Source organism: Onychomys torridus, chromosome 12, assembly GCF_903995425.1.
Source record: "Onychomys torridus chromosome 12, mOncTor1.1, whole genome shotgun sequence".
Classification (NCBI taxonomy): Eukaryota; Metazoa; Chordata; class Mammalia; order Rodentia; family Cricetidae; genus Onychomys; species Onychomys torridus.
This window is the reverse complement of record NC_050454.1, coordinates 30,475,005-30,483,263: the sequence shown is the minus strand read 5'-3', so window position 1 is coordinate 30,483,263 and position 8,259 is coordinate 30,475,005. Positions and strand designations below refer to the sequence as shown.

General features: G+C 36.2%; 1 pseudogene; it reads left to right on the top strand.

The window, feature by feature from the left end:
• The first annotated feature begins 1,710 nt into the window (after nucleotides 1–1,710).
• Nucleotides 1,711–7,751, top strand: LOC118593840 (annotated as a pseudogene).
• Nucleotides 7,752–8,259: the final 508 nt, after the last annotated feature.

The window sequence follows — 8,259 nt, the reverse complement described above, 5'->3', positions numbered from 1 at the left end:
GAAATCATTCATTCTCACTACAGAATAACATCCCAAGGAAGCACACAGATACTTTCATATTTATACTATTTTTTAGAACAGATGCAAATCGATTTTCAAGAAATGTCTCCTGAATTTCAAACCATGCCCTTGCATATTTATGTAGATTTTTGTAATATAATATTTTCCTGTGTTTGCTTTTCCTTTTTTATTGTCATGCATGATGGAGCACAGGTTGCAGAGATGAGCTGATCTGATTAACATGTGATTTCAGTTTCTTCATATGTAGATAGTTGTGAGAGCAGTAAATAGCAAAGTGTGAACATGCCCTTTCCAAAGCGTCTGCCACGGAGACAATGTATGGCCAGAACTGTCACTGTCAGAGAGACACAACACCTGTTGTGTTGTCTAAGTTCACATTCACATTAGTTCTAAGCTCACTGTAGCTTCCTGGGGAGATACACTAGTAAAACTATGGGGATCTTGAGATTCAAGGTCATTCAGAGTCCCTAACAGTGGTATGTTTTAACAATGAATATTTTCATTAAAATCAGATGGTAATTTGGACATAAAGCCAGAGACAAAGGACTTACTTCTTAAAATTCCAGGCATTTCCAAATTTTTAACATGGCGACACAACAGTCTTATCTACAAAGAACATGTCTGGCAACCATGCAGTCAAGTGCCCACCAAAGAAATTCCCAGAATCTCCGAGGCAGCTTTCTAATCCCATGTTGGGCAGCATGCACAGCTCTTCTTGAGCTCATGCAGTTCACTGGCTTCAGGATGGACAAGCTTTGATTCAGACATTAAAGACATGCAGTTATGGTCTCCAGTAAGAGTAAGTAGATTTGTTTCAGATATTCCTAAAAATGTGTTATTATAAGAAGTAGCATGGAGTCTTCTGCAAGATGCCCACAGGTATTTTCAGTCATACTGGCAAGTTCACAATATAGCCAACCATCTTCAGGGAGAGAATAGGCCTGAAGCAAATTTGTTATTTTCTTATTCTTTCTTATTCTTTTTATTTTAATTTTTCTTATTCTTTCTATATTAATACTGTCTAATAAGTAAATACATAACAAAATAAATAGAAGTCCTCAAAAGTTATTTTTCATGATAAAACTTAAAGACAACTTCTAAATAATAAAAAGAATAATAATAATAAGGAGACTCTGGGCTTAGTAATTGTTGTTGAATCTGATCTGAGTTTAAATTTTGTTTCCTGTTTATCTAGTTATACTGTTCACAGTACCCAATTTTGTAAGTTTCAGTTTTTTTCCACTCATTACAGAATTACTATGCAAAGAAACTTGGCAAGACTAAGTTATTGGTACTCACATCACTATTCATTTACATACATCAACACATCAACATGCTTACCATAGAAGTTCTTGATCTCTGCACCATGTTAGGTTTTTTATCATCTTTCTGTCTTAAAGGATTGTGGCAGGGAGGTCTTATTGGGCTTTGTTCCTTGACTTCCATGTTTTTAACATGCCCCTCTACCACCCACCTGTAAACCCTACTAGTAACTTCAGTCTCAGAAGTCACTGGCACTCAGATACATGTAAAAATTCATGCTGCTGTCCACAACTCCAACTTAGTTCTCACATTACCTATTACCAAACACTGCCCCAGGCCCACTCCACTGGCCATACAAGGTTATTTATGTTAAGTTCATTAAAAAAAATCTACTGAAAACATGCCTCATCATTCAAGATTAGTGAAATGGAGGTAAGAAGATTGGGAGTTCAAGGCCAGCCTCCAATACAAGACTCTGTTTCAAAATAGAAAACAAACCAATGACAAGGTACCCATCTCTATATGTTGATGTAGTTACATGAGGAAATCCTGGCTTACAGGAGTCCAGTTCAAATATTTTGTTCTCCAAAGACAAGAGTATATGGGGCTGAATGGAAGTGTAGAACTGATTTGTACTTTTTAACACCATCTGACCTGATCTCTCTTCTCTACACCATCCTCCAGACATCTCATAAGAACAAGAGCAGCAATGTCAATGTCTTTCATGTGGAACTTAAACTTTAGATCTAAAGACATGTTCCCAAGGACAGAGGAGAGTGGAAGAAACTGCAACAAACATTTTTTTTTTACAAAGCATCCTGAAGAAAACCTAGGTCACAGCGACACTGTGTCACATTGCTTGTGGCTCAAAAGTTCAATGGCATCAAGGAAGAAGATAATGGGAAAAGCTGGACTGAAGTTCAGAAAATAGCAAAATCTTTGCAGTGAGAGAAGAGGGAATTAACGACTCCACTACAGAAGCCACTTTGTTCATGAAGGGCCCTCCTCTTTCTTTAAAGCTTTTATATCTGAGTCTTCTCTTCAGACAAAGGGAGGCTCCTCAAACTTCCTATAGGAAGTTCAAAGAAACACAGGAACCAAAGCACATCCCACTCAGCTACCAACCTGTAAGATAGCTATCAAGTCTATCAACCTGTGAGATATCTATCAAGTCTATCAACCTGTGAGATATCTATCAAGTCTATCAACCTGTGAGATATCTATCAAGTCTATCAACCTGTGAGATATCTATCAAGTCTATCAACCTGTGAGATAGCTGTCAAGTTTGTCAACCTGTGAGATATCTATCAAGTCTATCAACCTGTGAGATAGCTGTCAAGTCTGTCAACCTGTGAGATATCTATCAAGTCACAATACTCTTTTACCTTCAGTAAGACTCTTGTTAAATGACAGGTTTTCTTTCATTTGAAACACCTATGATGAAATCAGCCTTCAGACAGCAGTTATTTCAATAACTAAATTGTGTTTATATTTGGAGTGTCTGAGCTCTTCTTTGTGGTCATCCCAGAATTTTGTAAAGCTATAAGTACTATATACAGAATTTTGTAAATCTATGATCAGTAATTCCAAAATCTTTTCTGACCCAACACGTCAAATAACAAATCCCATTTCATCTGTAGCCACAACTGTTAATTCTTACAGACTGCAATGGATAGGAATCAAATACAACATGAGACACATGTAGAATGAAATTGCATCTAGATAGCTCCAAAGTAGGAATCACTATTAAAAACTAAGTTTACTGACTGAAGAATAGAGATTCAGAGATCTCTGAAAGGAAACATCATTGGAGTGGTCAGACAGACCATGACTAGCAGAATTAGAGATAAATCTACTCTAGGATGTTGTTGGAGCTTGCCTTCCCAACTAACGCTTTAGAGGACACAAAAGACTAGGGTAAATTAATTCTCTAAAGAAAGAAGTATGTCAATGAGGATGGCTGCAGTGTTTAAACTTTGTTAGTGTTTTTCTTCAATTAAAAATAGAGTTAATGACACTTGATTTAACAAATAGCAGGAAAAGACTATTGGCTAAAAAAATTAAATTTAGTAGCCCCTCCCCACTTCCCTCCAATATGCTCCAGTGAAAATTGCTATATTGACAATGGTCCTGGGTAGATTTGAGTCACTGTATTTCTGCTAGATTTCAGTGTTGATCTTGACAGCACTAGATCACACCACCATGTATCTTCTATTTGTACTTAATGATATCATAGCTTTCCCTTCTTTTATATACACATAAATGTAAAGATGGAGCTTGAGAAAGAACTGCAGAGAGAAATGACAGAAACAAAGATAATATATAATAAATTAGTTGTCCATTCCTTACCAATGAATATTCAACATTTTCACTTCTTTTTACACAAAATTTAACTTGATGCACTATCATTATATATCCATCTTAGCATTTTATAACCTTTATATCTAATAGATTATACTTCTAAAAAGTTTATCAGTGGCCAGGTGGTGGTGGCACATGCCTTTAATCCCAGCACTTCACTCGGGAGGCAGAGGCAGGCTGATCTGTGAGTTCGAGGCCAGCCTGGTCTACAGAATGAGTTCCAGAAAAGGCACAAAGCTGCACAGAGAAACCCTGTCTCAAAAAAAAAAGTGTATCAGTGGATGAGACGATATGCAGTAAATTTTTATTTTAATAAATAAATTAATTCATTTCCTCCTTTTTTTCAGATATGTCTGATCTCCAGCCTGTAATTCTCACACTTCTGCTTCCTACATGCTGAGCAAAGGTGTCACACATCTAGCAACTCTACTTAATGCAGTTTGTGTAGATGTATTGTCCTACCAACAGTGCTCAACAGAAAATCAGTTTCTCCAAGCCAGTGACAATAGATATATGATTTTTTATATAGTTTTAAAGTCTATAATACGAGTCTCTGGAGGAGCATGGTTGCTGGTTGTAAGCTATTATCAGTCATTCTCATTTTCTGTTCATATTAATTTTTAGGTGAAATACCCAATTCTTTCCCTTTTCAAATTGTTGAAGGCTTTTATAAAGTCACCACATTTCCATTATGTCTATATTTCTACAAAAATTTATTTGAAAAACAATGTTTAAATGCTATTTTTTAGACAGAATCCTATTCTTTAACCAGGGTATTCTAGAACTCAGTACATGAGCAAAGATGATCTCAAACTCATAGCAATTCTTCTGTCTCAGCTTCCCATATGCTGGGGTTATGGAGATGAACTACCATATCTGGCCTTAAATCACATTCATAAAGCTTCTAAAATATCTATTAAAAGTTCACAAATTCTAGTATTTTCCTGAAATTATATTGAGAAAAGTCTTCATAGGTGTGTGCACTTTTGTGCATCACTGTAGTGGATATCTGGCTTGGCTTTGAAGAGGAGTTGGCACATTGGTTTTGTGTGCAGGGCAGACGTGGAGCTGAGTGGAGAGTATGGGTGAGATGGGATGCCAGGACATGTTTAAACAAGGCACTACAGATTTCTGGAACATGACTACAAAACTAGAGTGAATGCCTAACTTTTTGCAGGAACTTCAGTAGAAACCTAATGCAGTGACCTATGACAATGTGCATGTCAACTTCACTCTGGAAGAGTGGGTTTTGTTGGATCCTTCCCAGAAGACTCTCTGCAAAGATGTGATACTGGAGACCTATGGTAACCTCACTGCTATAGGCTACAGTTATGAAGAACATAATACTGAAGAACAGTGTTAAACTTCTAGAAGACATGGAAGACATGCAAGAAATCAAACTGGAGAGAAAATCTCTGAATATAATCAATGTGTTAACACCTTTGATTATCATAGTCATCTTCAATTATGTAGAAGAACACATACTGGAGAGAAACTCTATGAATGTAATCAACAATGTGATATAGCCTTTGCATATTATAGTCATCTCCAAAGTCATCAAAGAATACATACTAGAGAGAAACCTTACAAATATAATCAATGTGGTAAAGCCTTTGCCCATCAGAATAATCTTCAAACACATAAAATAACACATACCGGAGAGAAATCATACAAATGTGATACCATCTTTTCACAACACAATATTCTCTAAATACATAAAAGAACACATACTGGAGAGAAACCCTATGAATGTAATCAGTGTGCTAAAGCCATTGTGTATCAAAGGAGTCTCCAAATTCACAAAAGAACTCTGAATGTAATCAGTGTATTAAAGTCTTTATATGTATCAATAGTCTTCAAAAAATATAAAAAGAATTCATACTGCACAGAAACCCTACAAATGTAATCATTGTAGCAAAGGTTTTCAAGTGATGGTAGTCTTTATACAAGATCAACTTTTAGTGTGTAATTGGGATGTTAAAGCCTGTTCATGTCCTATTAATCTCTGAGGATATGAAAAAAATCGCATACTGGAGGACATCTGACTATCAAGGATGTGGCGAGATCTTTAGCCAACATACTTACATTCAGTTACACAAGGTTATTTATTCTGGAGAAATAAATGTCTAGCAAGTGCCAGTAATCTGTTCAAGTATTATTATGTCCCTCTTTATTTTGTTTGTACATGCAGACTCACAGAGACAAAAAGTCTGTGAATTTAAATTATAAAGTAACCCTTTTAGATTTCATATTTCTTTTCAATCACAAAAAATAAGAGATACATGAGTAACACCGTATCAATATGTATTTTCTGTGGGATGTCTTTCTGTACACTGTGAATATGTGTTGCTCTAATTGGTCGATAATAAAGCTGTTTGGCCAATGGTAGGGCAGAATAAGGTTAGGCATTACTTTCGACCTGGAGAGAGAGGAGAAGAAAGGTGAATGGGGCAGATGCTGTGACCCGCCAGGAGAAGCAAGATGTGAAAGTACTGGTAAGCCACAAAGTTCCGTGTCAATGCATAGATCAATAGAAATGGGGTGAGTTAAGTTATAAAAGCTATGTAATAAGAAGACTGAGCCATAGACCATAGAGTTTGTAATTAATAAAAGCCTCTGCATGTTTACATGGGACCAAGTGGCTGCAGGATCAGGCGGGACACAGGTAAACTTCTGTCTACACAGCACTTTAACAATTTGAATAATACTCATTTTCTCAGAAGGACATTCCCAAAAGGGGCATCTTTCTTTCCCATCATTGTGCCATTCCTCCCATCTCCATTTCTCCATTTGTTTCTGTTAATGAGAAGTGTTATTCTTTTGTTCATGGGCCATTTTAATTTAATTTTCTTTCTTCTCAGCATTGAATTTCCATTTGATTTTATTTTCCAGATTGTGTGATAAACATTTCTGGCAAAGGAAATAACCAAGAATATATATTCTTCTTCTATCCTTCTAGAAAAAAGTAGAAGCGCTCTTATTGCCCAATATTAAGGCAGGTTAAGGAACAAGGACTTTAAGGTGTCATGGGTACATCTGGAACATATACATCAACTTGATGGGGCATCGTCTCATTGTTTTCTAAATGTCTGAGTTGAAGCAGGAGGCATTATTTCAGACAGAAAATAAAAGATGAATGTGGACATCAGTGGTGATAAATTGTACACACTTATGGAAAAGTCAATCTTCAGGGAAGCCTAGATCTTCTTAAGCTAATGAAGAAACATTTTCAAAGACCCAAATTTTATATTATGGTATTTACTTTATTTTTAGACTTTCATTTTTAACTTGTGACAGGTTAAATCATAAAAAGTTAAAATTTAAGAACTATAAAATTAAAAATGGCTTGCAAATTTTGAGGACCATGATAAAAGAATTATATTTTTATTGTTACTATTCACAAAGGTTAAATCTTTTATGAAGAATATTCTGCGGGATTCCTAAATATTTATCACTCTAGCAGATAACTATAAAAATGCCATTGTACAGCCTCATTGCTGTATAACAAGGCACTTAAGATAGCAAACAAAATCAAAGGTAGCTCAGTAGACAGTCAGTACAGGTCCAGAAGAGAAGTTACTCTGCTGGTCAGTGAGAGAAGGACAGGGGAGGGGCAAACTATCACAACACAACCATATTAAGAAATAAATGGGCAAATTCTGCATTGCTGTCATTTCTATGCAACTGGCTCAAAAGAATTTAGCAGCATTTGTAAGATTATTAAACACACAGCTAATACTGTGACCTCCACTCACTTGGAGGATACTCATGATTGATAATACTGATCAAATATCTATTATATGCATCCCATACCTCTGAGAGCTTACAGCTCTTCCTCCTTCATAAACACTGATAAGATTTGTGACTGAAGTATGTGTAAGAGACCCCAGTGAGATTGTCGGACACTCGCATTCCAATGCTGCTTTCCCCTCATAGGAGATTTGGATTTTGTTGGTTTTCTTTGGGTGATTTTTTTTTAAATATGAAATTATTACACTTTATTCATTGCTTCAGAAACTTAGGGTGACTGGTCTCATTTAGTGGTGTTATCTCCTTTTCATTTTAATCAACAACAAGGATGTTTAGAGTCATCTTCAGCAGCTTAAGTATCACAAAACATAAACATGAAAAAACTAAAATAATAAATGAAATGAGGACAGGAACAAAAGAAGAGACCATACATTTTCATGAAATTGTACATCATGTTACACTTAGTGACTCAATAAAAGTGTGTCATAGGAAATAATATAAAAACCTGAAATGCCCAGTGGTTAATAGTGAAAACCTATTGAAAGGTTAAAGAATTCAGTCTTAGTTAGGGTTTCTGTTGCTGTGATGGAATACTATTTCCAAAGTAACTTGGGGATGAAAGCATTTATTCCGCTTATACTTCCACAGAACAGTTCATCATCAAAGGAAGTTAAGACAGGAACTCAAACCAGGCAGGATTCTGGAAGCAGGAGCTGAGGCAGAGGCCATGGAGGCGTGCTGCTTACAGGCTTCCTCCTCACAGCTTGCGCAGCCTGCTTTGTTATAATACCCAAGACCACCATCCCAGGGATAGCAACACCACAGTAGGCTTGGCCCTCTCACATCAATCACTAATTGAAATGT